The 15,708-nt window shown below is 42.3% G+C and overlaps 1 protein-coding gene across 2 annotated transcripts in view; it reads left to right on the top strand.

Moving 5' to 3' along the window:
- LOC126480672 (GON-4-like protein) overlaps positions 1 to 15,708 on the top strand; it is a 194,230-nt gene that overhangs the window by 108,402 nt on the left and 70,120 nt on the right. The gene's annotated exons all lie outside the window — the stretch shown is intronic.

Raw genomic sequence — 15,708 nt, forward strand, 5'->3', positions numbered from 1 at the left:
TATTTCCTGAGAACATGCATCTCTATTGTAAGATTTAGTGATGACGGCATCCTGTTGGATAAAATATTTTGGAGGTAAAATAGTCCTCTGTTTGAATCTCCAGGCGGGAACTCCTCAGGTGGTATACTGTATGCCCACATTAAAAAAGTTAAAAAAGAAAAGAATGGTTCTTTGTTGTTGAGTTGTATTAACAACATACTCTTTAAAGAGATACTGATGTGTAATTAGGGTCCAGAGCCTGAAAATTTATTTTAGCAAACTCTTACCAGTATCAACACAACATTACCACTACAAAGACTTTAAATTTTTGGGTTAAGTTTTATGAAAAAATTTAAAACACTTAATGGAATCTGATAGAAGAATTCATCCAAAACAATAATTTTTTTTTGCAGTTGGCATTGACCTCCACTGTCCCACTTTTGACACCATATGTAATGGTATCAGTAATGCAGACACAACTGCTAATCATGAAGGTTGCTGCTGCCTCAGAGTGGCGTGTATGGGAACTGTGGGATATGTTCTGCCAGTTCTGTGGAGACCGTGGAGTCAGAACAATCCATTCAGTATAAATATTCTTTATTCAGCAGGTCATCCATGCAAGATGCTGTTGTCACTGTCACAGCAATGTTTGTAGTCATCCAGATATCAAAGTGCTACCTTTGCATAACTCCCAGTGGCATGCTTGGCCCTGCTGCAGTGGGTGTGTATGTTAGCCAGTGGGGTGCTGCCTCAGTGGAAGAGCAGTGGCTAGAGAGGCAGCTGTGATGATGCCGGGAAGGCATCACTTGGCAGCCAGTAAACTTATGCTGTGACAACTTTGAACAACAGGTAAGGCATGCAGGCACCCTGTGCCAGTCCCAGGACCGTTGGAGTCGACCAGCGTGCTGAATGAAGACACCCCAGAGGTGACTTTCACTCAGTTCACCGGCTCGAGATCCAGAACCATCAGGTCTAGCAACATCTCATAGACCGTCAGCTAGCTGATGATGCTGCTTAGCGAGATTGAAGTTGCTCGGCCCGACATTGTATTGACAGTGGGCATGGTGACTGTCACAGTGTCAGTTGTAGTTCAGAAGTTCAGCAACCAGTCGAAGGAAAAGTGCAGCTAATAGCTGGCAGCAAGCACTATAGTAGCTCTGACTAGCTATGTTATGACAGGAGCCCATCTCCTGTCAAATAGATGGCTACAGAAGTGAAATGTTATGCTGTGGCATATGGAAATCCAGTCCATTGCTATAGCAGAATGTTGTGCCAGCAGTATTTTGACCCCAAGTGACAGGATTTCGTAGGCAGCTTGCTTGCACACCCCTCGATAGCTCGCGAAGTCTGGTCTGCAGTTGCTGCCAAAACATTATTAACTGCAGATTAAAACTGAAGAAATTGCAGAAGTGTAGGAAATTAAGGAGACATGACCTGGATAAATTGAAAGTAGTAGTGATTGTTGTGAGTTCCAAAGGGAGCATAAGGCAATGACTGACTGAAACAGGGCAAAGAAATACAATTGTAGAGGAATGGGCAGCTTTGAGAAATGAAATAATAAAGACAGGAGAATGCCAAATAGGTAAAAAGACAAGGCCTGGTAGGAATACTGGGATAACACAGAATATATTAAATTTACTGGGTTGGTGCCTGGGTTCCAAGCATTTTTGTTTTGCATGGTGGTATTCTGGTTGTTACGGATTTATTTATCAATTGTCATTTTTTATTTGCAGTTCACTGTTGCTATTTGGGTTTACATGTTGTCGTTCGGAGCTACTGAGTGGAGCTGTGTACACTAGAAAACTGAGTGCCAAGTGGAGAAATCGAAACATTTCCAACATATTCCTCTGTTTGAGCTCAACAGAGGGATGATAGCAGTGGAAGGAGCCAGAAACATTTGCGCCATGTATGAGGATAATGCCGTTGGACATAGCATCACAAGAAAATGGTTTTCTCATTTTAATGAAGATCATTTTGACGTTAGTGACTCTCTCACATTCAGGAAGACCTTCGGGGTTTGATCATTTAAACAAATTTACTCACAGTATCCATGTCAGTATAGTAAAGAATTGGCAAATGTGACCATTCCATCGTCGTGCGACATTTGCATGCAATGGGCAAGGATCAGAAATCAGTTGCATGGATACCACATGCTCTAAGCCAAAACCAAAAAAATCTGCAGGTGGCCGTATGTGCATCTCTGCTTGGTCATCACCAATTGGCTCTTGAACAACATTGACCATTCATACCATATATCATTACCAATGACAAAAAAATGGTGTCTTTAAGATAACAAAAGGAAAAGAAGTGAATGGTTGAGTCAAAAAAGGGGGGGGGGGGGGGGGGGCAACAACTCCCTATACAAAGACCTGCACGCATTCACAAGAGATAATGTGATACATCTGGTGGAATAGTGATAGTGTGGTGTACTACCAATTGCTCCTACAAGCTATAACCATCACTGCTGGCATTTATTATTAAGAATTGAGAGATCTTGCAGAAACAATCCACAATAACGCCCACTGGCATTCTGCTAGACTGACCAAAAAACACTTTACAGGAGTTGGGTTGGGAAGTCATTCTGCACCCACCTTATTAATCTGATCTTGCGCCCTCAGGTTTTCACCTTTTCAGCTCTCTTTTGAGCAGCCTTCCAGGAACTTCCTTTCCAGATGAAAATGCATGCTGAACATGGTTCAACATGTTCTTTGCCTCAAAACCACGTGATTTTTGCAGTCACAGAATCAAAAAGTCTCTCCAGTGTCAGCAGATTTATGTAAATAGTGAAGGAGAATGTATTATTGATGACTAAAGTCTCTGTTATGTGCATGAGTTGTGTTTATTACACTTATGGATGAAAAAACCATGAACTTGTGCAACTACCCAATAGTTGATGAAAGAAGAAAACAAAAATGCAGCAAGTAAAGTAAGTGAAAGGGAGTTCTAATGTCTGAAAATTGAGACTTACTGAAAGTGTAGACTGGCTAGAGCAGATTTACTGAAAGTATAGACTGGCTAGAGCACAAATGAAAAGCTATGGAACCTTGTGTAACTATAGGAAATATAGATGTTGCCTATAGGGAAGCTAAAGAGACATTTGGAGAAAAGAGGATTAACTGCATGGATATCAAGAGCTCAAATGGCAAACCAGTACTAAGCAAAGAAGGGAAAGCTGAAACGTGTAAACAGAGTGATTCAAAATGAATGAGACAAAAAGAAAGTGTTCCTGTGATACAGTAATGATTTAATTCAGAAATACACATGTAGACTGATAGGTTAACTCTCACAGTTTACATTGGAAACAGGGAAATAATGGAAAGTCACCATTGTTGTTGTTCATTGCTGGCATAAGTATTCAGAATGGCAACAGCCACTGTAAAAAAAGGCATATTGTCATAGAATACACAAAAACATCATTAGTAATCATGGTTCAAAAGGGCGTGCTACACTGTCGTAATGGTGCTGCATGGGCAAAGCAATTTGAGGCTGGATGCATATGCAAGAAGAAAACCAGAAGCAGCCATCTACTGAGAATGAAGCTGTGGGTAACATTTGTACTATATATGAAAGAAGCCCTAGTAAATACATGTATCATGACAGCAGAGGAGTGAATGTGTTGCAATCATCAGTGTGGTGTTCGTATTGCACAAAAACCACAGTTCAAGCCTTACGGGATTCAAATGTTGCAGGCACTAAAACCAGCCAATAAATCAAACTGGAGACAATTATGCATTCAAGCATGGATGGAGGTAGATGGTATCACAGACTGACTAGTGTTTTCTGATGAAGCCACATTTCACTCAAGTGGCCAAGTAAACAATTATAATTTGAGAATACTGGGTACGAAAAACCTGCATGCTTCTCTGGAACGTAGAAGTGATTCTCCAATTTTGCCACTATAACCAACCGCAGAGTCCTTGATCCTTTCTTCTTTGCAGAACCTGCCATTACAGGTATAACTTATCTCGATATGCTTTCTCTCTGATTGTTGCCTCAATTGACAGAAAAATTACCAGAATTATTTTTGTAGCAGGACAGAGCCCCTCCACATTGGCATAACTTCATACCGAGTCACCTCAGTGAATACTTTCCACAATGCTGGATTGTTAATGCTGGGTCGGATTCTGTGCCATTCATGTTGTGGTTCGCCCAAGTCATCTGACATCACACCAATAGATTTTTTTTTATTTTGTGGATGTGTGAAGGGCAAGGTTTGCGTATCTCCATTTCCACAGAACTTACAACAGATAAGGTACCGGACAGTCGGGGTGGTTAACTGCATTGCAGTCTATCAGGAAATACAGTACCATATGGACATTGCCGTGTTGCAAATGGAGTCCACATCAGACACCTATTAATGTCTATAAGAACTGTGAGAGCTAGCCTTCCAATCTGTATGTGCATTTCTGAAATAAAGTCATAACTTAAGTCACAGAAATACTTTCTTTGTGTCCCATTAATTTTGAATCACCCTGTATATGGAGTCTTGAGGATAATATTAGAGAAAAAGAAGAGGAAATAGGTGGAGATGAGATACTATTACAAGAATTTGACAGAGCACTGGAAAATCTAAATTGAGATGAGGGTTTAGGAGTTCATAACACATCCTTGGAATTAGTGATTTCCTTGGAGGGCCACCCATGGCAAAACCATTCTACCTAGTTTACTAGATTAATAAGGCAAGTGAAATATCCTGATACTTCAAGAAGAATGTAATAATTCTTATTGTATGGAAGACAGATGCTAACAAGAATGCATATTGCCAAATCAGCAGTATAAATGTCAGGTTGCAAAATACTATCTTGAATTACATAGTCAGACAAAAAAGTGAAGCAACCAGAAGACGTTTAACATCGTAAACATATACCTCTCTGCAGATATGTGATCAGTTAGCCTTTTAATTACCTGTGAGAGACCGTACTATTATTTTTCATGTTTAGCGTAACATTGAGGCACGGTAAAATATATAAAGAGATGCATACAGTGTCAGATATTGTGTGATCATTTTGAAGAACACTTACATGATGCGTGCTCAAGCGAGACAGCATTATCAGCATCTGACAGAGTTAGAAAGGAGCCTCATTGCTTGTCTCCATTTGGCCACCTGGTCAAATCATGCCATATCCATATTTATGAGACATTTGGATGTGACAGTGGCCCATTATTGGACTGCATGGGAATGAGAGGCAGGCGTGCTCATTGTCAAGGTTCTGATTGATCATGTCTGATCACAAGAGAGACTGTATACTGCACCAAGCACATCATAATCCTTCCACGTATGCACTTGCCATCTGAGAACAAGAAGGGACTCCCCACAACACTCTGCATTACTCCACACGATTGGTTGGAGACAAGCAGCAGCTGTTAACACCACAACACAAACAGCTGTGTCTGGGGTGGTGCCATAATCAAGAAGCACAGACTGCTGATGAAAATCATTGACAAAATATGATCAGTAATGTGTCACACTTCTGTACTATCCAGGATGACAGTTGTCAGAATATATGGCAACAAATTGGGAAAAGGTCCCATTCTCCTGATGTTTTGGAGAGGCACAGAGGTGTTACACCTGGTGTCATGGTGTGAGAAGTCATCAGGTGTGACTTCAGATCACAACTTTACATCATGACCAGCATGATTCCCCCATCTGTCCCTGATACAACATGGGTGGAACCAGCTCAGACATCAACTCTGTTTCATTGCCAGTATCCAGGATATCAAGCTCCAGTTACAACAATCATGGCAGCTTACTTCAGGAGAGGATACAATGACTTTATATAACACCCTTCTCGAATCAGTGCATGCAGCAGGCCAGAAGGGGTGTAACATCATATTGATAAGTGGAGTCATACTGCTACGTTCTTTGTAATCACTGATATAATATCATATACTGTCTCAACCTGTTAAGCTAAATTTTGTTTTCTCCTCCTTTCCTCCCTGGTACTTCACTTTTTTTTGTCATCCATTGTATCCACAGAATGGAAAAGCTGGTAGATGTCATCCTTGAAGAAGACCAGTCTTCTGTCTAGAGATACATAGGAACACACAAGGCAGTACTGACCCTGTGACTTATCTTAGAAGATATACTTTTGAAAGGTAGGCTTAAGTTTAAATATTTGTAGAGTTAGGTAAAACTTTGGACTGTATCGATCATGAAGTAGTCAGGGTGAAATACAGGAAGCAAAGATATCTACAACGTATACAGAAACCAGACTGCAGATGCCGGGTAGTTATAATTAAAGTGCATCTGCTGACAGAGGTCTAGTGTGGGCTGAGTTACAGTATGGCAGCAAAACTTGGTAGATATTCTAATGCCTTAATGCGGAGCTGATTTATGCTGGAAAAAAATTAATCCCAGTTTTGGCCACCAGTTGCAAATTTGGCACTGTGGATTAGATTAGATTAGATTAGATTAGATTTACTTTCATTCCAATTGATCCATAGTGAGGATGTTCTCCAGGATGTGGAACATGTCAGAAAAACAATAATACGTGACAAATATTTACAACTGAAACAAGTAAGCTAATGTATCTTCCACAGGTCCCAAGTGGAATGATCGTAATTTTTTTAATGAACACTGTATGAAAGAATCATTGTACAAACACTAATGCACTGAATTTAAAATAAAAGTTTTTTATTTATGGTGGTTCATGGTGTGGGTTCCTGTAGTCATGTCCTAGTTCGTGAACCACGGGCAATGTATGAGTGGCCAAGTAAGTGGTCCTGACAGTCGGGATACCAGTTACTTTGGAATAAGGCTGGGCACCTCGGACATATTCTGAGTTGTGGTCACCTTTGTGCTCATACGGCAAAGACTACCAAATCCGCCGGTTAGCCCGTCAGCCGTTAGGGGTAAAACCCAATGGGACTCGGGGCAAGTAAGGCTAGCAACCTGCTTCCCTGGTACTTTAAATATGATGCTGGCAACAATCAGAGCAAAATGCCTCGGACCTTTGGAGGTGACGGAGTTCCACCTCTAACTGACAAACCAGGGACTCCTAAGATACGACTTGGCAAACAAATGGTAATGAGATGGGGAGCTATTAATATCAATGGAGGCTACTCTGGGAAGAAGGTAGAGCTGGCAGAGGCTGCAAGTAAGATGTGGCTGGACGTTTTAGCTGTTAGTGACATTCGGGTAAGGGGTGAGAAAGAAGAGAAAGTGGGAGAATACAAGGTCTACCTGTCAGGAGTCAAAGCAGGAATAGCACAATGGGGTGTAGGGCTTTACATCAGGAAAGAAATGGAACCCAGCGTAGTTGCAATAAGGTATGTAAACGAACGACTGATGTGGATAGATCTGACAGTGTCTAGCAAGAAAATTAGGTTTGTGTCAGTATATTCGCATTGTGAAGGCACAGATCAAGATAAGATGGATAGTTTTTATGAGGCACTCAGTGATGTAGTTGTTAGAGTAAAGGACAAGGGCAGTGTTCTGCTCATGGGGGATTTTAACGCCAGGATTGGAAATCGAACAGAAGGGTATGAAAAGGTTATGGGTAAATTTGGAGAGGATGTGGAGGCCAACAGGAACGGGAAACAACTCTTGGATTTCTGTGAAAGTATGGGCTTAGTAATCACAAACTCCTTTTTTAAACATAAGAACATTCACCAGTATACTTGGGAAGGCAGGGGAACCAGATCTGTCATTGACTATATAATAACAGATCAGGAATTCAGGAAGGCTGTGAGGGACACATGTGTATTCAGGGGATTCTTTGATGACACTGATCATTATTTAATCTGCAGTGAAATTGGGATTGTGAGGCCGAAAGTGCAGGAGGTCAGGTCCATATGTAGGAGGATAAGAGTGGAGAAACTTCAGGATAAGGAAATCAGGCACAAGAACATAACAGCGATCTCAGAAAGGTACCAGTTAGTTGAATGTAGTCAATTACAGTCTTTGGAAAAGGAATGGACAAGGTACAGGGACGCAGTACTGGAAGTGGCTAAAGAATTTCTTGGAACAGTAGTGTGTAAAAGTAGGATGAAGCAAACAGCTTGGTGGAATGACACAGTCAAGGCAGCCCGTAAAAGGAAAAAGAAGGCATATCAAAAATGGCTACATACTAGAACTCAGGTAGACAGAGAAAGTTATGTTGAAGAAAGAAACAAAGCCAAACAGATAATTGCAGCATCCAAGAAGAAATCTTGGGAAGACTTTGGAAACAGTGTGGAGACTATGGGTCAAGCTGCTGGAAAACCGTTCTGGAGTGTAATTAGCAGTCTTCGAAAGAGAGGTAAGAAGGAAATGACAAGTATTTTGGACAGGTCAGGAAAACTGCTGGTGAATCCTGTGGATGCCTTGGGCAGATGGAGGGAATATTTTGAAGAGTTGCTCAATGTAGGTGAAAATATGATCAGTAATGTTTCAGATTTCGAGGTAGAATGGGTTAGGAATGATGATGGAAATAGGATCACATTTGAAGAAGTGGAGAAAATGGTCAATAGATTGCAGTGCAAGAAAGCAGCTGGGGTGGATGAAATTAAGTCGGAACTCATCAAATACAGTGGAATGTCAGGTCTTAAATGGCTACACAGGATAATTGAATTGGCCTGGGAGTCGGGACAGGTTCCATCAGACTGGACAAAAGCAGTAATCGCACCAATCTTTAAACGTGGAAACAGGAAAGATTGTAACAACTACAGAGGTATCTCTTTAATCAGCGTTGTGGGTAAAATTTTCTCAGGTATTGTTGAAAGGAAAGAGCGAGTATTAGTTGAGGACCAATTGGATGAGAATCAGTGTGGGTTTAGGCCTCTTAGAGGCTGTCAGGACCAGATCTTTAGCTTACAGCAAATAATGGAGAAGTGTTATGAGTGGAACGGGGAATTGTATCTATGCTTTATAGATCTAGAAAAGGCATATGACCGGGTTCCTAGGAGGAAGTTATTGTCTGTTCTACGAGATTATGGAATAGGAGGCAAACTTTTGCAAGCAATTAAAGGTCTTTACATGGATAGTCAGGCAGCAGTTAGAGTTGACGGTAAATTGAGTTCATGGTTCAGAATAGTTTCAGGGGTAAGACAAGGCTGCAACCTGTCTCCACTGTTGTTCATATTATTTATGGATCATATGTTGAAAACAATAGACTGGCTGGGTGAGATTAAGATATGTGAACACAAAATAAGCAGTCTTGCATATGCAGATGACTTAGTTGTGATGGCAGATTCGATTGAAAGTTTGCAAAGTAATATTTCAGAGCTAGATCAGAAATGTAAGGACTATGGTATGAAGATTAGCATCTCCAAAACGAAAGTAATGTCAGTGGGAAAGAAATATAAACGGATTGAGTGCCAAATAGGAGGAACAAAGTTAGAACAGGTGGACGGTTTCAAGTACTTAGGATGCATATTCTCACAGGATGGCAACATAGTGAAAGAACTGGAAGCGAGATGTAGCAAAGCTAATGCAGTGAGCGCTCAGCTACAATCTACTCTCTTCTGCAAGTAGGAAGTCAGTACCAAGACTAAGTTATCTGTGCACTGTTCAATCTTTCGACCAACTTTGTTGCATGGGAGCGAAAGCTGTGGGGATTCAGGTTACCTTATCAACAAGGTTGAGGTTACGGATATGAAAGTAGCTAGGATGACTGCAGGTACTAGTAGATGGGAACAATGGCAGAAGGATGTCCACAATGAGGAAATCAAAGAAAAACTGGGAATGAACTCTATAGATGTAGCAGTCATGGCGAATGGGCTTAGATGGTGGGGTCATGTTACACGCATGGGAGAAGCAAGGTTACCCAAGAGACTCGTGGGTTCAGCAGTAGAGGGTAGGAGGAGTCGGGGCAGACCAAGGAGAAGGTACCTGGATTCGGTTAAGAATGATTTTGAAGTAATAGGTTTAACATCAGAAGAGGCACCAATGTTAGCACTGAATAGGGGATCATGGAGGAATTTTATAAGGGGGGCTATGCTCCAGACTGAACGCTGAAAGGCATAATCAGTCTTAAATGATGATGATGATGATGATGAGGTAATAAACATGTAATAGAACTGCTATAGTACTTATTTGGCCACCAATAAATCCTTTAGGCTCCTCTTTAACTGAATTCCATTGGTTGTTAAGCTTTTTATGGCTGCTGGTAAGTTATTGAAAATGTGTGTTCCTGAATAATGCACACCGTTTTGTACAAGAGTAAGTGACTTTAAATCCTTGTGAAGATTATTCTTATTTCTAGTACTGATTCCATGAATTGAGCTGTTGGTTTGAAAAAGTGATATATTTTTAATGACAAGTTTCATTAATGAATAAATATATTGGGAAGCAGTAGTTAGTATCCCTAAACAGGCTTCTGCAGGATGTTCTTGAGTTCACACCACATATAACTCTTACTGCACATTTTTGTGCCCAGAAAACTTGAGCTTGGCTTGATGAATTACCCCAAGAAATAATCTCATATGACATTATGGAGTGCAAGTAAGCATAGTATGCCAGCTTTTTCATTTTTATATCCCCTACAGATCTGTGGTGTGCTCCTCCCCGTTGAATTTATTATTGTATGTCAGGCATCTACTCGTGGGACATCCCTTACAGGTTCTGAACTGCATGTAGTGTGTTTTTTCAAAGTTTAGTGACAAAGAATTGGCTGGGAACCAGTGATTAATGTCCACAAACATTTTATTAGCTGATCTTTCTAAGACTACACTTGATTTGCTGTTTATTGCAATGTTTGTATCATTGGCAAACAAAACGAACTTGGCATCTGATAATGTTACTGATGAAAGGTCATTAATATCACCAGAAAAAGTAAGGGTCCTAAAATGGAACCCTGTGGGACCCCACATGTAATTAGTTCCCAGTAGGATGATGCGTGATAGCTGAACACATGTCTCTTTCCTAATAACACCCTTTGTTTCCTGCCAGAGATATAAGATTTGAACCATTTTGCAGCATTTCCTGTTACACCATAATATTCTAATTTACTTAAAAGGATATTGTGATTTACAAAGTCAAATGCCTTTGACAGATCGCAAAATATACCAGTTGCCTGCAATTTATTGTCTAATGAATTAAGCGCATTTTCACTGTAAGTGTAGATAGCCTTCTCAATATCGGAACCCTTTAGAAATCCAAACTGCGACTTTGACAGTATGTTATTTGAGATAAGGTGGTTATAAAGCCGATTATACATTACTTTTTCTAAAATGAAATACTGTTAAACTGTACACAAAATTTGTGAGAATGCTGACAAAAGTGAAAGTGGACAGAAATTTGATGCTATTTCTTTATCTGCCTTCTTAAACAGTAGCTTAACTTCAGCATATTTCAACCATTCAGGAATATGAAAACAGTGCTTTCCACTTAGTTTCGCTCTTCCCAAGCAGGACTCATTTGCTGTATGAGAAGGTCTCGATAATGTGCAAACATCACAGTAGACCTGACAGGCCCTCTGGGTGTATTCTCATCAAGGAAGAATGGATCGAGAATAAAAGTGGTTGTGAACCCATACCACATAATCACCTATGGTGAATGTAATATTTTTTTGTGTACAGTTTAACAGTATCTCAAATTCAACAGTTCTGTACATTCATTGCACCCAATAGTGTAAAATGTGCCTCGTCACTCCATAGAATATTGCCTGGCCACATATAATCAGTTTCAATCTGTACCGGAAGCCCAAGAGCAAATTCAGAACATTGCTACTTGTCATGAGGTTTCAGCTGCTGCACTGTCTGGAACTTGTATGGATACCAATGTAAAGTAGACCACAAAACTTTCCATATTGCTGAGTGTGGGATGGAAAACTCTTGTGACACTGCACAAACACTAGCACTCTCTGGGGCACTGCTGTAATGGTCAGTTACAGCAACAGCGACCTCGTCAATAACTTTCACCTGGATAGGACGCCTTCCCCTTCCAGACACCACCCCACACTTACCCGTGTTTTCAAATTTCGTTATCTTTTATATATATTTAAATATGTCTGCTTGTGTCTGTATATGTGTGGATGGATATGTGTGTGTGTGCGAGTGTATACCCGTCCTTTTTCCCCCTAAGGTAAGTCTTTTCGCTCCCGGGATTGGAATGACTCCTTACCCTCTCCCTTAAAACCCATATCCTTTCGTCTTTCCCTCTCCTTCCCTCTTTCCTGATGAGGCAACAGTTTGTTGCGAAAGCTTGAATTTTGTGTGTATGTTTGTGTGTCTGTCGACCTGCCAGCACTTTCATTTGGTAAGTCACATCATCTTTGTGTGTGTGTCTATATATATATATATATAGACACACACACAAAGATGATGTGACTTACCAAATGAAAGTGCTGGCAGGTCGACAGACACACAAACATACACACAAAATTCAAGCTTTCGCAACAAACTGTTGCCTCATCAGGAAAGAGGGAAGGAGAGGGAAAGACGAAAGGATGTGGGTTTTAAGGGAGAGGGTAAGGACTCATTCCAATCCCGGGAGCGGAAAGACTTACCTTAGGGGGCAAAAAAAGGACGGGTATACACTCGCACACCCACACATATCCATCCACACATATACAGACACAAGTAGACGTTTTTAAAGACAAAGAGTTTGGGCAGAGATGTCAGTCGAGGCAGAAGTGCAGAGGCAAAGATGTTGTTGAATGACAGGTGAGGTACGAGTGGCGGCAACTTGAAATTAGCGGAGATTGAGGCCTGGTGGATAACGGGAAGAGAGGATATACTGAAGAGCAAGTTCCCATCTCCGGAGTTCGGATAGGTTGGTGTTAGTGGGAAGTATCCAGATAACCCGGACGGTGTAACACTGTGCCAAGATGTGCTGGCCGTGCACCAAGGCATGTTTAGCCACAGGGTGATCCTCATTACCAACAAACACTGTCTGCCTGTGTCCATCATGCGAATGGGCAGTTTGTTGCTGGTCATTCCCACATAGAATGCGTCACAGTGTAGGCAGGTCAGTTGGTAGATCACGTGAGTGCTTTCACACGTGGCTCTGCCTTTGATCGTGTACACCTTCCGGGTTACAGGACTGGAGTAGGTGGTGGTGGGAGGGTGCATGGGACAGGTTTTACACCGGGGGCGGTTATAGGGGTAGGAGCCAGAGGGTAGGGAAGGTGGTTTGGGGATTTCATAGGGATGAACTAAGAGGTTACGAAGGTTTGGTGGACGGCGGAAAGACACTCTTGGTGGAGTGGGGAGGATTTCATGAAGGATGGATCTCATTTCAGGGCAGGATTTGAGGAAATCGTATCCCTGCTGGACAGCCACATTCAGAATCTGATCCAGTCCCGGAAAGTATCCTGTCACAAGTGGGGCACTTTTGTGGTTCTTCTGTGGGAGGTTCTGGGTTTGAGAGGATGAGGAAGTGGCTCTGGTTATTTGCTTCTGTACCAGGTCGGGAGGGTAGTTGCGGGATGTGACAGCTGTTGTCAGGTTGTTGGTGTAATGCTTCAGGGATTCCGGACTGGAGCAGATTCGTTTGCCACGAAGACCTAGGCTGTAGGGAAGGGACCGTTTGATGTGGAATGGGTGGCAGCTGTCGTAATGGAGGTACTGTTGCTTGTTGGTGGGTTTGATGTGGACGGACGTGTGAAGTTGGCCATTGGACAGGTGGAGGTCAACATCAAGGAAAGTGGCATGGGATTTGGAGTAGGACCAGGTGAATCTGATGGAACCAAAGGAGTTGAGGTTGGAGAGGAAATTCTGGAGTTCTTCTTCACTGTGAGTCCAGATCATGAAGATGTCATCAATAAATCTGTACCAAACTTTGGGTTGGCAGGCCTGGGTAACCAAGAAGGCTTTCTCTAAGCGACCCATGAATAGGTTGGCGTACGAAGGGGCCATCCTGGTACCCATGGCTGTACCCTTTAATTGTTGGTATATCTGGCCTTCAAAAGTGAAGAAGTTGTGGGTCAGGATGAAGCTGGCTTAGGTAATGAGGAAAGAGGTTTTAGGTAGGGTGGCAGGTGATCGGTGGAAAGGAAGTGCTCCATCGCAGCGAGGCCCTGGACGTGTGGGATATTTGTGTATAAGGAAGTGGTATCAATGGTTACAAGGCTGGTTTCTGGGGGTAACGGATTGGGTAAGGATTCCAGGCGTTCGAGAAAGTGATTGGTGTCTTTGATGAAGGATGGGAGACTGCACGTAATGGGTTGAAGGTATTGATCTACGTAGGCAGAGATACGTTCTGTGGGGGCTTGGTAATCAGCAACAATGGGACGGCCGGGATGATTGGGTTTGTGAATTTTAGGTAGAAGGTAGGGGTGTGGGGTGTCGGTGGGGTCAGGAGGTTGATGGAGTCAGGTGAAAGGTTTTGTAGGGGGCCTAAGGTTCTGAGGATTCCTTGAAGCTCCGCCTGGACATCAGGAATGGGATTACCTTGGCAAACTTTGTATGTGGTGTTGTCTGAAAGCTGACGCAGTCCCTCAGCCACATACTCCCGACGATCAAGTACCACGGTCGTGGAACCCTTGTCCGCCGGAAGAACGACGATGGACCGGTCAGCCTTCAGATCACGGATAGCCTGGGCTTCAGCAGTGGTGATGTTGGGAGTAGGATTAAGGTTTTGTAAGAAGGATTGAGAGGCAAGGCTGGAAGTCAGAAATTCCTGGAAGGTTTGGAGAGGGTGATTTTGAGGAAGAGGAGGTGGGTCCCGCTGTGACGGAGGACGGAACTGTTCCAGGCAGGGTTCAATTTGGATAGTGTCTTGGGGAGTTGGATCATTAGGGGTGGGATTAGGATCATTTTTCTTCGTGGCAAAGTGATACTTCCAGCAGTGAGTACGAGTGTAGGACAGTAAATCTTTGACAGTAAATCTCCTGGTTTCCCACCTCCGGAAAGGCAACTCACTCACCCTTCACAACCTTTCCAGCAAACCTCAACCACCTCTCATTGCACACAAACCCAGTCTCTCCCATCTACTCAGTCTCCCACTTCCAGCTCCACTCCCTCCAAAATCTCAAAATTCCAATCAACACAATCTGGCACCACAACACCCTAATTCAGTATTTAACCTTTCCTCCAAACCTCTTTCCCAATCCGAAACCTCTGTCCTATCCAAAGGCCTCACCTTCAGCCCCACTCCCAGATTCAACCAAACAGCCCTCGTCAAAGATTTAAATATGTCTGCTTGTGTCTGTATATGTGTGGATGGATATGTGTGTGTGTACGAGTGTATACCCGTCCTTTTTTCCCCCTAAGGTAAGTCTTTCCGCTCCCGGGATTGGAATGACTCCTTACCCTCTCCCTTAAAACCCACATCCTTTCGTCTTTCCCTCTCCTTCCTTCTTTCCTGATGAGGCAACAGTTTGTTGCGAAAGCTTGAATTTTGTGTGTATGTTTGTGTGTCTGTCGACCTGCCAGCATTTTCATTTGGTAAGTCACATCATCTTTGATATATATGATACCTTCTCAATGCAGCTCTTTATGCACAGTCTTTCTTCTCAATAACCATACTGTTCACTTAAGTTATGGCTTGTAAAATGATATCGTCATACAAACAGTGTACAGGGCCAGATTTGCAGTCGGCGACCACAGTTGGAACTAATGTTTTTTCCAGTAGAAAATGGCTCTGTATTGACGTGTTAGCATATCTACCATGTTTCACTGTGATATGATAATTAAAGCCCACAGTGGACTTCCATTGAGTAGCTGCAATTCAATTATAACCACCCAGTATGTGAGTTGAAGGATACGAACAGGCACCAACAGTTGACAAGGGGCTGTGTAAGGGTGCCTCTCCCTGATGTTATTTAATTTGTACACTGAGCAAGCAGTAAAAGAATTCAAGGAGAA

Source organism: Schistocerca serialis, chromosome 5 (genome assembly GCF_023864345.2).
Source record: "Schistocerca serialis cubense isolate TAMUIC-IGC-003099 chromosome 5, iqSchSeri2.2, whole genome shotgun sequence".
Taxonomy (NCBI): Eukaryota; Metazoa; Arthropoda; class Insecta; order Orthoptera; family Acrididae; genus Schistocerca; species Schistocerca serialis.